General features: G+C 47.1%; 1 long non-coding RNA gene across 1 annotated transcript in view; it reads left to right on the plus strand.

Moving 5' to 3' along the window:
* The first annotated feature begins 6,034 nt into the window (after positions 1 to 6,034).
* Positions 6,035 to 20,514, plus strand: part of LOC140425746 (uncharacterized) — a 76,588-nt gene continuing 62,108 nt past the window's right edge. Inside the window, exons 1-2 of the long non-coding RNA XR_011947973.1 lie at positions 6,035 to 6,252; positions 6,941 to 7,106. This is a non-coding gene — a long non-coding RNA (uncharacterized lncRNA). The remainder of the gene's footprint in view (positions 6,253 to 6,940; positions 7,107 to 20,514) is intronic.

Raw genomic sequence — 20,514 nt, forward strand, 5'->3', positions numbered from 1 at the left:
TGGCATTATGGAGTATGCAGCCACTTCTTCAACTGGTAACCTTGTGGCCCAGCCATGGACCTGGGGCATAGGCTTGAAAATGTGCGGCAGGTTTAAATCCCTCAGGATGAAAGTTTCATGGCAACTTCAGGAATCTTGCACAGACGTGGAGGAAAACCCTATAATGGTCTCCACAAGCTGCACATTGATGGCATGAAAAAACTCTCTATTCATATGTCTGTGTGATGGCACTTAGATGGCAGTGTGTGTGCAATCTATTACACCTTGCACGTATGCAAAGCCAGCTATTGACACAACCCCATTGCTCTTTGGCTTGGAGATTCCACATCTGTAAGGGAAGTTAATGTGCTAGCTCACATACCCTAGCACAGAGGGTATTGGTTTCTGATGTTATGCTTCTGTGGCCAGCTGATTGCGAGATTTTACAGAGGTTGGTAGCAGAGCCCTGGAAGGATCCGGCTGCATAAAAATTGATGAACATGGTAAGTTTAACTGCAATTGGCAGGGTTTGGGTACAAGGTGGAAGGTCTGCTTCCAACATGGTGTTGCTAACTTTGGTTGGCTCTTAAATTGTTGCCCGTTGTATCTTTACATAATTTGCTCAGTTTCTATAACCTTTGCTCTCGAGTCGCCAGGTATCTTTATGATACCGTCACGAGGTTCAAGTCCGAGTAATGATCAATAACTCAATACACCAGTTAGTAAGTTTCAAATCAAAACACATTTATTATACACAGTCAATCACTACTCGTGTATAAAACTCTACTTTCTAAACTATCTCTATACTATAGGCCTATACTTAGCTTTGGACTGGCTTTGGTCAGGGGAACAAATGGCCTTTCGTTTGGGTTCTGAATCTGCTGGCTTCAAAGCTGGTATGGACTAATAGCTGGGAGCGCCTATCTCGTAGTGTGCATTGGCTGGAGACTTACTTGGTTGGTGCAGCAACTTAGGCAGTTCACTGTCAAGGGTTGGTTCGATCTGCTGAGTGACCCTGCCAAGAAGACCGATTTGAACTTGGGGGCTCTACTTTATAGTCCCCAGAGGCTTCGCGCTGTTCGGGGCGGACCCCGTGTCTGGTTCCAAGTGATTGGACTACGTTCCGATCACTTGGATCGATTTCTCCAAGACTGGAGTTGTTTCCTGATCGCTGGGCGGTCCCCGAATGACCGTTGGCCTTCCTTTGTCTTGGCTCCTGCTGGCGCCGAGGAGTCTGGCTTGGCCTTATTCACCTTAAATGTTTCGATTGTTCCCGGGGATCGCTCATTAGTATGCAGATGGCTGTGAGTTTCAGTGCTGTCTGGGCTTTTGCAAGTTCTAATACACAGGATTTCTGCACTTGCTAGTTTTTGCCTGTGTTGGGTGAATTTCCCTGTAGTCTTTGCAGTTCTCCATTTTAAGTCGGGAAGTGGCCAACCCAGATGGCTACAATGGCGCAGACTTCTCTAACCATTTCCCAGGACATTCCTTCATCGACACTGTCTTTCAGACATTGCGGAAGCTATACCCGTTCTGGTATACCCTTTACTCAAGGGAATATCTCATCCTCCTTCTTCTTCTGACTGGGGGCTCTGCTAACTCATATCTAGGTATCATGGTGCTCACCACAAGCTGCTGCCTCACAACACTTTTCACCCCCCCCCCACCCCCCCGCGAGACTTACAGTCTGAAATGTCACTATCTTGGTTTACGAGGTCGGAGTGATGAAGCGGAGCCCATGTGGATGAGGTCTTGATCTTTTTCAGCCAGCCCACTCAGCCCTTTCTCCTGGTCATTTCGCAGCCTCTATAGCAGAGGCAAATTAAAGCGGATACCTCACACAGTTCGGTTGAAGGCTTGGAATTCTTTACCTTAGGTTTTCAGAGCTGTTATTTCTCTCCAGTACTAAGTCATGGAACATTTGACAGTGAAAATCACGACTCCCTGGCCCGGCAGACTCAGGCCCCTTCTCACCAATCAGGGGCTTTTAAAATCTCTCCAGCTAAAAACATTTATTTGCACCAGTTTTCAAAATTCTTTTGACAACATAACTAGCTTACACACGTGGCGCAATCACCATGACAACATGGCCAGGGTCTGGCTAACATTAGAGCAGAATCAGTGAACACCAATGAGATTGAAACAGCCCCGAGGCAGGCAAACGTAACACCTCTATCTTAGAAAGATGGGAAAACTGACCCAGACTCCAGAGCCAATAGCTTAATAACAAAGATAAAAATGTATATATGTGTATAGAATAACATAATGAGATGCAGGTCACAGCAAAGTAGAAGGAAAAACCGTCTTGTCTTATTATTTCGGGATGCTCCAGATTAGATAGTGACAATCGTGTTTGCCTAGATTGTCAGAAAGCTTTTTGACAAAATCCCCAAATGAAATAGATCTAATTAATCTCACGGTCACAGGAATCCAGAGTAAATAATGGGATTGATTATGAAAATTACATGTAGAAAAAAAACGTGGGTCAGGGAGTGAATTTATATGATGCAGTGTCAGATTGTGGAGAGGTGTTAGATTTTGCCGGTCAGAGGTTGGAATCAAATAATTTGTCTTGTATAAAATAGATCATTTGGAAAGCTAGCCATTAATGGCTCGGAGTAGATATTTATACAAGAATATGGAGTGGTATGTATCGGGCGATTTTTAAAAGGGTGCAACCTGTGTAGACAGATGAGAAACAAAATTTGACAAAGCTGTAATTATCAATGAATCCATATTTATCAAAATAATCTAGGATCTCAAGGACCCAGTAAGCAACAGATAGTGTAACAAAGCAATTTAAAGGGCTATTAAAATGCTAGGAAATATAGCTGGAATGGTAGACTGGTAGTTTACAGCTAAAGTTTAGTAACGCACTTGGCAGACCACTTCACAGTATTATGTTCATGAAGTAAACGGCAAAGGAGAGTCCGAAGAGTTCATAAGAAGGATGTTTATTCAGCATAACAGCAGTATTTACACAGGACCCAGTTACACATCTCAGGGTCTGCACTCCTTTCTGTTATACTAAAGCTGGTTAATCACACTGCCCAATCAGCACTAGGGAATAATCACTCCCAGCTGGAGGAGACCCATGCAGGTTATAACCGCACCCCCCTCCCAGTCCAAAAACTTACAAAAATGGCCATGGAGGAGAGGACAAAAATGAAAATTAGGAGAACAAAGGACAAAACTGCAATGGCCAGATGACAACAACAAAAAGTGTTTTGGGCCCTTAAAGACACATCAAAAGCAGGGAAACAGGACGGACCGGTGTACACCACGCTGAACATTACATCCCGCCCAACACCCCACTAATTACACAAAGGACGAGGCCGCTAACAGCTGAGCCTGGGGATAGTGCGAACCATAGCCTCTGATCTGTTGTCCCAAGGCCTTACTGGCACCACCTAACATTCAGCCACAAGGTGGGTGGGGGTTGATCATCAGACAACACCCAAAACTGCACCCCTTATACCCCCAAAACACTCACCTCAGTGTACAGAGAAAAAGGGGAATTAATTTGTTTCCATGCTGTAAACTTCTATGATTCTATTAAAAAGCATTTAGATAGTTACATGGGTAAGATGGGTATAGAGGGTTATGGGCCAAGTGCGGGCAACTGGGACTAGCTTAATGGTAAAAACTGGGCGGCATGGACTGGTTGGGCCGAAGGGCCTGTTTCCATGCTGTATGATTCTATGATTCTATGAATTGCACCCACCATCTCCCAGGGAGAGCTGTCACCCTAGATTTATACAGTACCAATTCAATCAGGCACATCACACAAAAGAAAAATATAGGGTCCACACACCCGGCACGAAACTTGCAGCCATGCAGCAACATCAATAGTCATGAAAAATACTGCTGTAGTCCATCTCATAGTCTGAACCATCATGGAGCAGTCTTTCAAAAATCAACACCGCACTCACAAACCCTAACGACAGTCCAAAAGAGTGGTGGCCAACTCCAACGAGGACTTCCCAGTAAACTATGCTGCCACAGCAAGCTAGCATCGCAAAAAGGCCACAAATAGAAAACGAACAAAAACATTGTGCGACCATCACCATAAGTCACCCTGATGACATCACCTCCAGTACTACCAGCAGACCTCAGAACTCGCCCAGCACACACGCCGCACAAGCCAACATCAATCCTTAGCCCAGCACTCACCTGCCATTTCAATACAGGTTCCAAAAAGAAGGCCTCCCAGCAACAAAAATCCGTACCTCAGTCCTCACCCTTTAAAAACAAAATTTCAGGGAAGGCGGCCAACGTCCAATTCATCCAGGCTGCCAATGAAGTAAACAGCAAAGGGGAGTCCAAAGAGTTCCTATGAAAGACATTTATTCAGCATAACAGCGGTATTTCCCAGTTACACATCTCAGGGTCCTCACTCCTTTCTGCCAGCTGCTACAGCAGCTGACCTGTTATACTAGTGCTGGTTAACTGGCAGCCTAATCTGCACTAGGAAACAATCATCCCCAGCTGGATGAGTCCCAGGCAGGTTAGAACAGTTCAGTTTTCATCAGGGATCAAAATCGTTCAGAGAAACTTAGGCCTGAAAATTGTATTGTCGCAGAATCTACGTAGACCGGCAGAGCACGAATCTAATGGGCTCCACCAAGGTCAGGACCTGAGGTGGACAGGGCCCAAAGGTACTGGCGCGCTGACTGACGTCATGGTTTCCTGACCCCGTTCCCGGCACTGACAATTTTATGGGAGGCAGGCTCAGGTCCAGCTCCACCAGACTCTCTTTGCCTGCCTGGGTTGGAGTTCAACCAAAGGTCACCCTGACACCATCACCCCCTCCCCCCTCTCTGACCCCAACCACCGCCACCATACCCCCACCCCCAGCTGCTTTTTCAATTTTTTAAATTTGGTTTTCTTTTAAAGTTGATGAGAGGTCACCTTTATGTTGATGCAGCCTTTCAGTTGCTTACTGTTTAATGGCCTCGAATTGACCATCCAGTTTTGGGAGCTCGCACACTACCTTTATTATTTGGATTGGGAACCTGTCTTCATGCCAACTAAAGGGGAGCCCTGGTCAAAATACCAAAGTTTGACTGTCCCCCTCTTCCAGGGGGTGGGGTCGAGACCTGGAAACAGTCCCAGCCCATGTTTCCCACCTCGGAAGTGAAACTCAACCCAATGGCTCTGCTGGAAAATCAGCCCCCAAACTGGACCTTTTACGGCGGGAAACAGGTACACAAAATCATCAGTCTTTACAATCTAGAAATAACCCTTTTATTGGAGTCTTTCATGAATGATTTGAAATAATAAACACCACTTATTTCCCTCAAAATACATCAAACAATCAGGGCCAGAGGAGATCAGTGACAAAGTAAATTTAGATCAGTCAAAACTGCTTCACCCAATTAAAGTCATGGAGGGAAAAGCATTTGGTTATCCACAATACAATTAGATGTCATGATAGACAGGCTATGGGGTTCCAGGGATAGGGCAGGGGAGTAGGCTCAGGTAGGGTGCTCTTTCGGAGGGTCGGTGCTAACTCGATGGGCTTAATGGCCTCCTTCTAGCAATTCAATGAAAATGTGGTAGGATTTGCTGCGCCAAATAGTACTTTTTCATCCTCAACTCTTCTTGTGTTTACTGCCATGTTTATGCTACACCAATCTCCGAATTTATTTAATATCAGTCATTTTTTAATTGGCTCAGGAGCCTACAGGGATTTCTGAGAAGTTAAGTTTTACTTTAATCATGGGCACCATGAGAAACCTTAGCCACCTCCGTAAACATGGCCGAAGACATGCAAATGGGAGCTTTTGGGTTTTATACTCCAAGGTGACTACTAAAGCTGTTTAAACAGTGGGTGGCGCAGTGGCACAGGACATTATTGCACCAAGCTGTTAAAGCAGTAAGAACGATAGGACCTGCTCCATCAGCTTCTGATCTGGAACAAAGGTAAAGGGAGAATTCTTAGCAGATAGCAGGCTCTTTTCCACAGTGATTGGAGGAGGGAAAAGAGTCAGAAAGGTGCTACCCTACATTTAGACCAGTGGTCTACGAAATAGGCTTGGGAGCAAGTCACCTAGACCTTCTTCTGAGCGGGTAATGGATTATGTCGCAGTGGGGTTTCAAAAAAATGAAACTTTTTAAAAAAACATGTAAAATAAAATATGAACAGAAATAGGAACAAAGGCCGATCTGAACTGGAAAGAGTTACAGCATTGTGACGGAAATGGACAATCAGATAAGTGCCACTGGAAGAAGTGCTGAAAGAGGAACTGACTCATTAACAGTGATTGGATTGTGAGTGATGTTTGATGAGAGGGGGGTGATTTTCATGGGTTTGCAGCAATGAGGCTGGTGAGGTTGTAATGTTTCAGTTCACTGTGAAGGGTCTAAAGAATTTATGCAGATTACACAGACTCAGCCTTTCCAGGAAACGACTTTACCCCACATAAAGTGGAATGAGGAACTGTCAACATGCCAGAAACACACAAAACTACAGCAAGGGGAAGAACTACTTACACTGGGCAAGTCCAAAAAAAACTGAAAAGCATTGCTGGCTAATGGCTGTTGAGTTTCCAAAGTCCAGTGTTGTGTAGTTCATGCACTCTGTCTCTGAAGCAGGTCCTCCCCTTGGCTGATGAACATAGTAAATCAAAATAGCCTGCTTATAATGTCTGAAGTGCACGTGGACCCTAAGTGACGTAGACGGTTCCTGCAAATAGAAACCAATTAAAAATAGCCTTTGTCTAAATGTGGAAGAGATGTAAATATAGTAGTGGTATCACCTTACCACAAGAGCATTTGCATGAGACAAACAGGAGCTTTTTATAGAGCCACTGGAAAAGAAACCAGCACTTAAATTAGAATTAGCAACCACAGGGAAAGAAAACGTAATTTGACTCCATTTTCCAGAAGATAGTGGCTGGATTTTGAATTGCTTGTGATTATGTAAGGACACTTGAGAACTGGAGCCTACTGTTTGCAGGGACTGCTGAAGCTGTACACCACCTGACTTGTGACTTATAGCAGTGAGGAACCTGGCAGGAAGGAATGAAGAAGATAAACGGGAGTGAGAGATGGAAGCAAAAGGATTGCATGAAGACTGCACAAGGATGTCCAACTGCTATCCAATGCTGCATGTGAACTGCCGGGTATTCAAGTTTTGCAAAGTGTCGAAACAGAACTTGGTGCAGTTTGTATTCAGGTCTATTTTGCTGAAATGTAATAGGTGGTGGCCAAACAAAGTTTGGATAGAGAATAGAATTGGGGGAGAAGATCAGCCATGATCTTATTGTATGGCAGAGCAGGCTTGAGGGATCACTTCTGCTCCTTATTTTCTTACTTAGTCCATATCACCCTGATAAACCTCAAATAACTATCTTGCAGATTAGGATGTTTTTCAAACAATCAGTTTAGATTCAGTGAATGTTTTGGTGAGTAGGTATGATTTTGATTGAATAATAATTGCTGCAAATTGGTACAAACTTGCTTGGTGATGAATGACAAGGATGGGCCGAGTGAATCATCACAAAGCTTTCCTCTCCAAATTAGTTAAACATCTTGCAATAAGCAGTGCGACATAATTAAAGTACAATAATAACTGGAATGTCTGAGATGGTTGCCACATGCTGGCTGACTTTAGTTATAACTGACTGTCTTGCAGTTTTAAATCCCTGTCTGGTTGTTGTACATTTGAGTTTAGGCTAAGGACAGTGGCGCCTGATTGAAGGTGTAGTGTCATGAGGCACCCTAATATACAGCAAGGCATTTATTAATCATATTTCTCAGCATATCAGTAGCAAAGTAGAAGTTGCTCGTACCATTTGCCATTGGATCAATTTTTGAAAGCCAGGAATCCTGAAGCATCAAGGTATAACCAGGGATGAATTTGTAATACTGGCACCAATCTTCTCTACTGAATATTGATTGAATGCCTATGAATGGAAGGTGTGTTTTTTTTTCACATGGGTCAATAGTCATAGGGGCACAATCTAATGGCCTTGTCAAGCCCGACTCGGTGACGCAACGAGGCCGTTAAATCTCGCGAAAGGCATCTCGCGAGATTTGCAATGCTCAGAATGCCCCTCGTGAGATCTAACGAGATCTCACGAGACATCGCGATCTGGATCTCGTTCTCGCTGGACGGAGATCCAGATTAACATAGTTAAATGAGCCATTAGCGCATTTAAATAAATCTTACCCTGGACTCTCCCGGGGCCTGGGAACTAACACCATTGTCTGGGAGACCCCGCCAGGGCGCTGTTTAGCACTGGTCCACACAAACATGGATCAGTTGTAACGGCACCGGCGAGGTGTATCCCAGGCCATGGGAGGCCCACGGATGGTCAGGCTCTGGGCAGGGTGGTACTCTGGCACTCTATCTGGCACCCAGGCACTTTAGCACATCCAGTCTGGCACCTCGACTCTGCCACCTGGGCACCCAGCCCAGGTGGCACTACCAAGCTGTCAGGGGACTGCCAGGGTGTGAGGCTGGCAGTGCCAAGGTGCCCAAGTGCCAGGTTGCCTGTGCCAGGGATTGAGTCCAGAGGTGCCCTGTCCTTAAGACGTGGGGTGAGGGGGTGGCTCAAGGACCCCCTAAGAGGTAATTTGGGGCAGTGAGGGGTCTGGAGGCCATGGTGTAGGGGCAAAGCAGGGAGAGTCGAAGGATCAGGGTAGCATTTAAAAATGAGGTAATTGCGGCCTCATGGGGCATTCCCGACCGAGGGCAAAAAAAACCTCAGTGTCCCGATAAATGACAGGGTCTTTCTCAGTGCTGCAGGCATCGAGAAATAGCCCTCTGTAGGTGCCCAAAATGGGACTCTGTTTTTTAACGTGTTAAATCGTGCCCATAATCTGTAGTCAGGAAATCATGGGTAAAGATACAATTGAACTCCTGAAAAAATGAAAACGTTTTTCAAGCCTTTTAATTATTCCAAGCTCTTTGTCTGGCGATCATTCCTATGAAATACGTTAGGATGTTTCACTACTTTGAAGGTCTTATATAAAAGCAAGTTACTGCTGCTGTAGTGGGATGTCAAATCCATTTTTGTCATGTGAGGTGTGTCAGTTTGTCAGATTTCCGTTCGAGGAGAAATGAATGATACTTGGGCGAATATTGTCTATTTTTAATTTTGAAGTGCCTTTGATTTTAATGCAGGTTTTCTGTCGGTAGGAAAACCCCGACACAACACGCCCTCCCCCCTCCCTCGCCCCCCAGTTTCCCTTCAGACTGTTGCACATATTCTTTCAGTTACCCTCAAGCTGAGCAGTCAGACTGTTTACAAGCAGCTCCAGTGCAGGCAAGAAATTTAAAACCGTTAGGGCCCGTTTGTCAAATGGAACTATGTGGGTGAGTCAGAAAGCATTGCGTTGAAACATTGATCTATATATAGAATGCAACGTGCATAATGTGATCACTTTAGTATTAAAAGTCCTTTCCGGAGAAACTTTTATAAACTGCAAACACAACCCAAAAAAATCATTTCCACTAAATTTATTCAGGACTGGTGTTGGCATCTTTCAAAAAGTCCCCAGCAAATACTAGCAGAGTGCACTCAGGGAGGGATTGACGGTACAGTTGAGCAGCTCCATTTCGAGACTGCCCACACGGTGCAATGACTAAATGTACCATCTAGAAATGGAGCTGAACTTCCCAGAGATGATTTCATCTCGAGTCTATCCTAATTTTAGTTGGATGCCTTAACATTGCATCAATGCCTCCTAGCTGGTGAGGTGGAAAATCAACTTCCGGGCTCAGGCTGGGAAGTGCGTGCAGACTTCAGGTTAGGTTGTGAAGTCATTGTGGTTGAATAGCCTCCCTAGTCTATGGCCTGAATTTCACGCTTGTCGTGTTAGGTACACTGGTATAACACTGGATGCAGCTTAGATCAAAGAGATACTCCAGACCTTGAAGTTAGTTCAATCAGGTTTATTGAACTAATAGCACAGTTAGCACAGTTCTCTGTGAGTTCGACTCTCTGCTAACCTAAGTGTGGTTACTCTGTCTGACTGAACCAGACTAGCTCTTAGCCACGTGGTGGAGGTGTGAGATTGTAACAACACCCTTGACTGACTCTCTAGATGTTCATCAGTGGAAGGAGGCAGAGTGTGAGTGCCTCGTGTCTTTTATAGTCAGATCCCACCCCTGAGTGTCCTGCCTGCTTATTGGTCATGTCCTGTTCTCTGTGTTCCTTAGCTGCTTGTCTGTATATCATTATGTGTGTGGCTGCATATCATGACAATGCTCACCCACCGGCAGGCTTTTAGTGGTTGGGCGTGGGGGGGGGGGGGGGGGGGGGGGGGGTTGGAGGGGGGGGTGAGGAAGGAGTATGTAATTAAAGGAATGGGATTCCCTCTGGGTTGTCACCGACTCCGACCACACAGCCATTTTGCATTGTAACAGGCAAGGCCTCAGATCCACCCTTGCTCCAATTGAGGCCTATAAGTGGTTAATTATTGACCATCTAAGGGCTGTTTTCCACACAGTCTCAATTTTTAGGTTGGCAGGAGAATTTCCCTGGTGTGGGGGAAGCTCACAAATGAACAATCGTGGATCTTAGACGGCGCAGCACGGTAGCACAGTGGTTAGCACTGCGGCTTCACAGCAGCAGGGTCCTAGGTTTGATTCCCGGCTGGGTCACTGTCTGCACGCTCTGCATGGGTTTCCTCCGGGTGCTCCGGTTTCAACCCACTAGTCCCACTAGTAATTTGGACATTTTGAATTCTCCCTGTGTGTAGCCGAACAGGCAACGCAATGTGGCGACTAGGGCTTTTCACAGTAACTTCATTGCAGTGTTAATGTAAGCCGACTTGTGACAATAAAGGTTATTATTATTATAGCTCTGGTGGGAAGGGGTGATGGGGGGCTGTCTCCAACCGAAGCTTTCTTCTGACTTTGGACACCCCCCTCTTAAGGGGGGAAGCCTTTGGGCTTCCATTCCATCCCCCAGGCTCTCCCCCGAAACCCCAAACACCCACTTTCCAACCCTGCCACCACTTCCATGTCCTCCCTGCCCTGTGATCCACAGAATTTACCTTGCCGCCTGGTCCTGGGACTTAGGCTCTGGCATGTTGAAACACTTCCTTTTCTTCCCACTGCATCTCCTTTCCAATCAGGTTGGCCGGCATCTCTAAGGCAGAACATCCTCCCGCGTGAGGGCTGGAAGTCCCATCTGCAACCAATCAACACACAGACTTCAAGCGTGAAATGGCTGCGGGACAGTCAGAGCCGGCACTCTTCGGCTGGTGGGAAGGGAAGCCCTGCAATTTAAACTATTCTGGCCTATGTCTGGGCCACTTGGCCAATGTGGTAGAGGACAGTTGCTGCCCATGGAACCACACTTCCACAGAAGAAACAAAAGGGGAAAATTGGAGGGGAAAAAACTGACAGAAATTGCTACATTTTGCCTTGGACAGAAATATACAAAACAAAATAGAATGAAAATAAAATAGAACGAGAGAAGATATCCAAATGTTCAATTTTAAATTCATCCCTCAGAAACAAATGAAGCTTCAAAAATGGATATTTAAAAAAATAATTCTTTGGACAGGGACAAAAGCAAAAAGAGAAGGATGATAGACTGTTAGAAAACCATCAGACTGTAGAAAACTACCATCTGACTGACATTGGCTGTCACCCAGAAAAAGGCATCAAGTAGGTTTAATAAAGAACTGAGAATGGGGGTTGTGTAACTGCTTATGAAGACAGCCCAGGGCACTTTGCAGACGAGTACATTCCTGCTGCTAAGGGCCATGTCACTCACACCAAACGGAGGTGTTATTTAAAGGAGCCTACAGCTTCATTCTCTGTAACTAGGATACCAGCCAGTGGAACCCATAGTTTCAAATAAACTCCAATCTTGTACCCAATCGTGTAAGTTATTTAGCAACCAGTAGAAAATGCTTCAGTGTTCTGTAAAATCTTCAGGTATACAAAGACTGTTAGCTGGAGTGATTAATAAGGACTGTTATTACAGTTAGGAGGTTTGAGGAACTTCATAAGCTGCATGTTCTAATTGCTAGCCTGGGTTATGAGCAGTATCTGAACAGCAAGATGAAATCAGAGCCTCTTACCCATGGCCTATTATCTATTATTGCTTTTACAATAAAGTACATTACAATGTCAATAGAATGAAAACAATGCAGTTAAAAGTGGAGCTGGAAGTAGCACTGATTGATAACCAGGAATGATTGTGAGTTTATCACATTGAGAATTCTGCCACATGGTTCACAGCAGGTTACAATACAGAGAATAACACATAGCATGGAGTGTGTTAGAAGCCAGAGGGGTTCAGATGACATCACAAAACACGAGAGCAAAGCTCAGGTGGGTTATCAGCGTTATCTGAAGCCCAAATGGGTCATCTCCCCTTCAAACACTAGAAACTATTTTTAGCCAGTACTTTTGTCCTATTTTATTTGAGCTACCTTGTATTGGATTGAGTTTTGTTGCATTTTACAGCACACCCTGTATACATTATACAGAGAATAACAGATGGTGGGGTGTCGTTCCAACAGTAAAATAGTCTTGATGGATTTGCATAACATCAGAGACCACAGTCAAGGGAGTTGTGAATGTGTTCCACACCCAAAAGAATGATTTTAGACCTACAAGTGTCATTTTTATTCTTCATAATATCTGCAGCTCTTCCTTTTCCTTCCCAATGTGGAGTTTCACCACTAAAGGTGTCATCTCATCACTGCTGCAAATTCTCCCCCTCCTGTCTCACAAGTTGCTACCATTTTAACTGCAGAATTTTGGTGTTCTGCATTAGACCAAGACAGGAAGGTTATGGAATTTATAAGGTTCTGACACAAGATCAAATTTGTAACAGCAAGAACTGACAGGAAAGATAAACACAATTTAATACAGTTTTCTATTTTTAAAAATATATTATGAGGTTTCTTTCAATTTATGACAAGTGATATGAATATTGAAGTTATAAACAATTAAATATGTCGCGGTAAAACAATCTTTATTATGAGTAACAGTGAAAGTCTTAGGATCTGCGGTGTCTGCTAAAATACTTTCCCCCTAAGATTCCCTTGGTAAGAATAAGATGATGTCATTGGACTGTATCAGTCAATGGCATCTGATAAAGGGCATGATTTCATCAGAGATAACTTTGAAGGTACCCAGGAAAACAATTGGTCAGGAGAGTCTATGATAGGACAGATTGCACATGACTTGCAGAAGAGGCTGGTTTGATGCTAAATGACCTTTTCTGTTCAACATTCTTCTGTTCTTCTGTGTCCAACAATATGGCTGAAATTCCCCACAACTTGCTTACAGGTTGGCTGAGGTCAGGCTTCTAGACCAAGTATTTAGAATATATTCCAATGGTCTATTTCATGTAAAACATTTCTAGATCTTGTACAACAGAGTGAGATGTGTTTGCATAACTCCCAACACTGGGAGGTCCCACTTACCTTCATTTCCTGCACACAAAGAGATTGGGGCACCATTTTAAAATGCCGTCCGATCTGTGGACCCCCAACGTGGCCTCTGGACCCCACCCCCCCAAGCCCCAAACGACCGAGTAGGGGGTCCTTGAGCCCCCCTCACCCCACCTCATAAGGGCAAGGCACACCTGGGTCCGATCCAGTGCATGGGCAACCTGCCACCTGGGCATCTTAGCACTGCCAGCCTGGTACCCTGGCAGTGCCCCAGCCAGCCTGGCAGTGGTACTCGCCAGGGTGCCTGGGTGGGTGGCATTGCCAAGGTATCCAGGTGACACTGCCAGGCTAGCAGTGCTGAGGTGCTTGGTTCGCATCAGGAGTGCCAGGGTACCATCCAGCCCAGAGCTCGACCATCCAGGTCCTCTGATCTCCTAGGAGACCCACCCAGTTGCCGTTACGCCTGGTCCACATTTGGCTCACCCATTGAAGGCAAGATCCAGATCACAATGCCTCGTGAGATCTCGTCGATCTCACGAGGTGTCCCATACATCGTGAATCCCCCAATAAGCCTTGCACAAGATTTATTGGCCTTGTTGTCTCACTGAATCAGGTGCGACGAGCCTGTACGATTGTGGCCAATATCATTTTAATCATGAAACAATGACAATCAGTGTTACTGAGAATAATGCCTCACACAGTCAAATAAACCCCTTTATTTGTTTTAGATGGTTTTGGGGTATGGGTGAGCGTGGAATAAAAATGTGGGGCTGTACATTGTCCTTCCACCTCTAGAGCTGAGACTTAAATCAAGCACAAATTGATGAGATGGAAATCACCTATGCTCAATAAATGTAACTATATAATTTCTTAGCCCAGTTCTAACCAGTGTACGCCAATATAGAACACCAGATGATTGCCTTGATAGTGATGAGAAAATGACCCTGACGTGGGTGGACTTTCCAGTTCCATCTGCCGCAGAAATTGTCATGGGCGGGATGGAAAATTTGGCGGACCATTTAAAGGGCCTCTGGCCTTGGGCGAGAATTTCCAGTCTCAGGATGGGTACGACCGAAAAATCCCGCCCATCGTGTTCACAAGATGGAATTTTGGTCAGCATTGGCACGAGAACATGGTACAAACTGCCAATCTTACTTACAGATGGCAGAGGGATGACTGATATTGAAAATAGGAATATTCACAACAGTGCTGTAAAGTGTACATTTCTTTTTATGAGAATTATTATTGGAGCAGCATGGAGGGAACCCTACTCATCTTTCTTTTAATAAAAAATATATTTTATTCAAGATTTTTTGGCCAAACATAACAATACATAGTTTTTCTTTTAAACAACAATAAAGCAATATAAATAACAGTGGCCAGTTTTAAACAAGTAAATAAATAATATATAAACAGAAACAAAAACAAAACTAAATGGCAACTGCCTTGTCAAAAATAGTTACTTTCCAAAGATACAATCCAACAGTCCAATATACATTACCTATAACAAATGTCTAGACATATACAATGACATCCCTAAGAGCCTGCCCGGATCCTCCCCCCCCCCCCCCCCCCCCCCCCCCCCCGCCTCCCCCCTGGGTTGCTGCTGTTGTCTTTCTTTCTTTTTCATTCCCTCTATCGTTCTGTGAGGTAGTTGACGAACGGTTGCCACCGCCTGGTGAACCCTTGAGCCGATCCCCTTAATACGAACTTGATCCGTTCTAACTTTATAAACCCTGCCATGTCGTTTATCCAGGTCTCCACGCCCGGGAGTTTGGCTTCCTTCCACATAAGCAATATCCTGCGCCGGGCTACTAGGGACGCAAAGGCCAAAACATCAGCCTCTCTCGCCTCCTGCACTCCCGGCTCTTCTGCAACCCCGAATATAGCCAACCCCCAGCTTGGCTCGACCCGAACCCCCACCACCTTCAAAAGCACCTTCGCCACACCCACCCAGAACCCCTGTAATGCCGGACATGACCAGAACATGTGGGTGTGATTCGCTGGGCTTCTCGAGCATCTCCCACACCTATCCTCTACCCCCAAAAATTTACTGAGCCGTGCTCCAGTCATATGCGCCCTGTGTAGAACCTTGAATTGTATCAGGCTTAGCCTGGCACACGAGGACGACGAGTTTACCCTACGTAGGGCATCAGCCCACAGCCCCTCCTCAATCTCCTCCCCCAGCTCTTCTTCCCATTTCCCTTTCAGCTCATCTACCATGATCTCCGCCTCGTCCCTCATTTCCCTGTATATGTCCGACACCCTACCATCCCCCACCCATGTCTCTGAGATCACTCTATCCTGCACCTCCTGCGTCGGGAGCTGCGGGAATTCCCTCACCTGCTGCCTCGCAAAAGCCCTCAGTTGCATATACCGAAATGCATTCCCTTGGGGCAACCCATATTTTTCCGTCAGCGCTCCCAGACTCGCAAACGTCCCATCTACGAACAGATCTCTCAATTGTACTACCCCAGCTCTTTGCCATGCTCCAAATCCCCCATCCATTCTCCCCGGAACAAACCTATGGTTATTTCTTATCGGGGACCTCGCTGAGGCTCCCGTCCTTCCCCCATGCCGTCTCCACTGCCCCCACATTTTTCATGTTGCCACCACCACCGGGCTTGTAGTGTATTTCTTCGGTGAGAACGGCAACGGTGCCGTCACCATTGCTTGTAAGCTGGTCCCCTTGCAGGGCGCCCTCTCCAATCTCTTCCACGCCGCTCCCTCCCCTTCTCCCATCCACTTACACACCATTGAAATATTTGCGGCACAGTAATAATCATTTAGGCTCGGTAGTGCCAGCCCCCCACTATCCCTACTACGCTGCAAGAACCCCCTCCTCACTCTCGGGGTCTTCCCGGCCCACACAAAACTCATAATGCTTTTCTCGATTCTCTTAAAAAACGCCTTCGTGACCATCACCGGGAGGCACTGAAACACAAAGAGGAATCTCGGGAGAACCACCATTTTAACCGCCTGCACCCTACCTGCCAGTGACAGGGACACCATGTCCCATCTCTTGAAGTCCTCCTCCATCTGTTCCACCAATCGTGTTAAATTAAGCCGGTGTAAGGTTCCCCAATTCTTGGCTATCTGAATCCCCAAGTACCGAAAGTCTCTTGTTACCTTCCTCAGCGGTAAATCCTCTATTTCCCTGCTCTGCTCCCCCGGATGCACCACAAACAACTCACTTTTCCCCATGTTCAATTTATACCCCGAAAAATCCCCAAACTCCCCAAGTATCCGCATTATCTCTGGCATCCCCTCCGCCGGGTCCGCTACATATAGCAACAAATCATCCGCATACAGAGATACCCGGTGTTCTTCTCCTCCCCTAAACACTCCCCTCCACTTCCTGGAACCCCTCAGTGCTACGGCCAGGGGCTCAATCGCCAGTGCAAACAATAACGAAGACAGGGGACACCCCTGCCTCGTCCCTCTGTAAAGCCGGAAATAATCAGACCCCCGTCCATTCGTAACCACACTCGCCATCGGTGCCCTATACAGCAACTGTACCCATCCGATATACCCATCTCCAAAGCCAAATCTCCTCAGCACCTCCCACAGATAATCCCACTTCACTCTATCAAATGCTTTCTCGGCATCCATCGCCACCACTATCTCCGCTTCCCCCTCTGGCGGGGGCATCATCATTACCCCTAGCAACCTCCGTATGTTCGTGTTCAGCTGTCTCCCCTTCACAAACCCAGTTTGGTCCTCATGAACCACCCCCGGGACACAGTCCTCTATCCTCGTCGCCATTACCTTGGCCAGAATCTTAGCATCCACATTTAAAAGAGAAATGGGCCTATAGGACCCGCATTGCAGCGGATCTTTTTCCTTCTTTAGGAGGAGCGATATCGTTGCCTCTGACATAGTCGGGGGCAACTGCCCCCTTTCCCTAGCCTCATTAAAGGTTCTCGTCAGAAGCGGGGCCAGCAAGTCCATATACTTCCTATAAAATTCCACCGGGAATCCGTCTGGTCCCGGGGCCTTCCCCACCTGCATGCTCCCAATCCCTTTCACTACCTCCTCCATCTCAATCTGTGCTCCCAGTCCCGCCCTCTCCTGCTCCTCCACCTTAGGGAATTCCAGCTGATCCAGAAAGCACTTCATTCTCTCCTTCCCTTCCGGGGGCTGAGCTTTATATAATCTTTCGTAGAATGCCTTGAACACCCCATTCACTCTCTCCGCTCCCTGCTCCATCTCTCCCTCCTCATCTCTCACACCCCTATCTCCCTCGCTGCTCCCCTCTTCCTCAGTTGGTGAGCCAACAACCGGCTCGCCTTCTCCCCATATTCATACTGTACACCTTATGCCTTCCTCCATTGTGCCTCTGCATTACCCGTAGTCAACAAGTCAAATTCTACATGTAGCCTTTGCCTTTCCCTGTACAGTCCCTCCTCCGGTGCCTCCGCATATTGTCTGTCCACCCTCAACAGTTCTTTCAGCAACCGCTCCCTTTCCCTACCCCCCTGCTTTCCTTTATGTGCCCTGATAAATATCAGCTCCCCTCTAACCACTGCCTTCAACGCCTCCCAGACCACTCCCACCTGAACCTCCCCACTGTCATTAAGCTCCAAGTACCTTTCAATACACCCCCTCACCCTTAAACATACCCCCTCATCTGCCAATAGTCCCATGTCCATTCTCCAGGGTGGACGTTGTTCTTTTTCCTCCCCTATCTCCAAGTCCACCCAATGTGGAGGGTGGTCCGAGATAGCTATAGCCGTATACTCCGTCCCTGTCACCTTCGGGATCAGCGCCCTTCCCAAAACAAAAAAGTCTATCCGTGAATATACTTTATGGACATAGGAGAAAAACGAGAACTCCTTACTCCTAGGCCTGCTAAATCTCCAGGGGTCTACTCCTCCCATCTGCTCCATAAAGTCCTTGAGCACCCTAGCTGCAGCCGGCCTCCTCCTGGTCCTGGACCTCGATCTGTCCAGCCCTGGGTCCAGCACCGTATTGAAGTCTCCCCCCATTACCAACTTTCCCGCCTCTAGGTCCGGGATACGTCCCAACATACGCCTCATAAAATTGGCATCTTCCCAGTTCGGTGCATATACGTTCACTAGAACCACCGCCTCCCCTTGCAATCTGCCACTCACCATCACATATCTACCCCCACTATCCGCCATTATGGTCTTTGCCTCAAACAGTACCCGTTTCCCCACTAATATAGCCACCCCCCTGTTCTTTGCGTCTAACACCGAATGAAACACCTGCCCCACCCATCCATTGCGTAGTCTGACCTGGTCTATCAGTTTCAAATGCGTCTCCTGCAACATAACCACATCTGCCTTTAATTTCTTTAGGTGTGCGAGTACCCGCGCCCTTTTAATTGGCCCGTTCAGCCCTCTCACATTCCACGTGATCAGCCGGGTTGGGGGGCTCTTTACCTCTTTACCCACCCACCCCCCCTTGTCGACTAGCCATCCCCTTTTTTAATCCAGCTCCTCACCCGGTTCCCACGTAGCCGTATCTCCCCCCGACGGTGCCCTCCCGCCTCGACCACCCCATCCCATACCAGCTCCCCCTTCTCCCCAGCAGCAGCAACCCAGTTAACCCCCCCCCCCCCGCTAGATCCTCTTCTAGCGTAATTGCACCCCCATGTTGCTCCCAGAAGTCAGCAAACTCTGGCTGACCTCGGCTTCCCCCCGTGACCTCGGCCCCCACTGTGCGAGGCCCCCTCCTTCCTGCTTCCCTGTTCCCGCCATGATTACCATAGCGCAGGAACAAAGCCCGCGTTTCCCACTTGGCCCCACCACTAATGGCCGGCGCCCACAATTCCTCATCCTCCCTCCCCCCTCTCCCCCACGACATGGGGAAGAGAGAAAAGTTACAGGGTCGCAAGATTAACAACTTGAGAGATCATCCCTTCCCCCTTTTTCCCCCCCTTCACCCCACGTAATCACCCCACCACTTTGTCCCAAACGTTCTTTTTCTGGCCCGCCTATTCCAGCTTCTCCTCCACAATAAATGTCCACGCCTCTTCTGCCGTCTCAAAGTAGTGGTGCTTCCCTTGGTGTGTGACCCACAGTCTTGCCGGTTGCAACATTCCAAATTTGACCTTCTTTTGTGAAGCACCGCCTTGGCCCGATTAAAACTTGCCCTCCTTCTCGCCACCTCCGCACTCCAATCTTGATATACGCGGATCACCGCGTTCTCCCACCTACTGCTCCGAGTTTTCTTCGCCCATCTGAGGACCATCTCTCTGTCATTATATCGGAGAAATCTCACCACTATGGCTCGAGGTATTTCTCCAGCCCTCGGTCTTCGCGTCATAACTCGATAAGCTCCTTCCACCTCCAACGGGCCCGTCGGGGCCTCCGATCCCATTAACGAGTGAAGCATCGTGCTCACATATGCCCCGACGTCCGCCCCTTCTGCACCTTCGGGAAGACCAAGAATCCTTAAATTCTTCCTCCTCGAATTATTCACCAGCACCTCCAGCCTTTCCACACACCTTTTGTGTTGTGCCTCGTGCATCTCTGTCTTCACCACCAGGCCCTGTATTTCGTCTTCATTTTCAGCGGCCTTTGCCTTCACGACCCGAAGCTCCTGCTCCTGGGTCTTTTGCTCCTCCTTTAGCCCTTCAATCGCCTGTAATATCGGGGCCAGCAGCTCCTTCTTCATCTCCTTTTTATGTTCTTCCACACAGCGCCGCAGGAACTCTTGTTGGTCAGGGCCCCATACTAGACGGCCACCTTCCGACGCCATCTTGCTTTGTGCTTGCCTTCCTTGCTGCTGCTCTAGAGGATCCTCCGCAATCCGGCCACTTTCCTCTCCTTTTTCCATCCGTGTCCAGGGGGAATTCCCTTCTGGTTTACCGCACAGTGTTTTTAGCCGTTAAAATTGCCGTTGGGGCTCCTATTAAGAGCCCAAAAGTCCGTTCCACCGGGAGCTGCCGAAACGTGCGACTTAGCTGGTCATCGCCACACCTGGAAGTCAACCCTACTCATCTTAACTAATCTGGAAGTACTTTTCCACACACATGGACTGCAAATCTGAAATAAGTTAAATACATTTCCATCACTGATTGCAATGATTATTTGTTCAGTTAGAAAGTGCCAATAGGTATTTATTTAATCTGTTCATTCTCTCCATATTTTTATGTCTTTCTTCCTCGCCATACACTCCGTCTTGTGTAGGAAGGCA

This window comes from Scyliorhinus torazame, chromosome 6, assembly GCF_047496885.1.
Source record: "Scyliorhinus torazame isolate Kashiwa2021f chromosome 6, sScyTor2.1, whole genome shotgun sequence".
Lineage (NCBI taxonomy): Eukaryota > Metazoa > Chordata > Chondrichthyes > Carcharhiniformes > Scyliorhinidae > Scyliorhinus > Scyliorhinus torazame.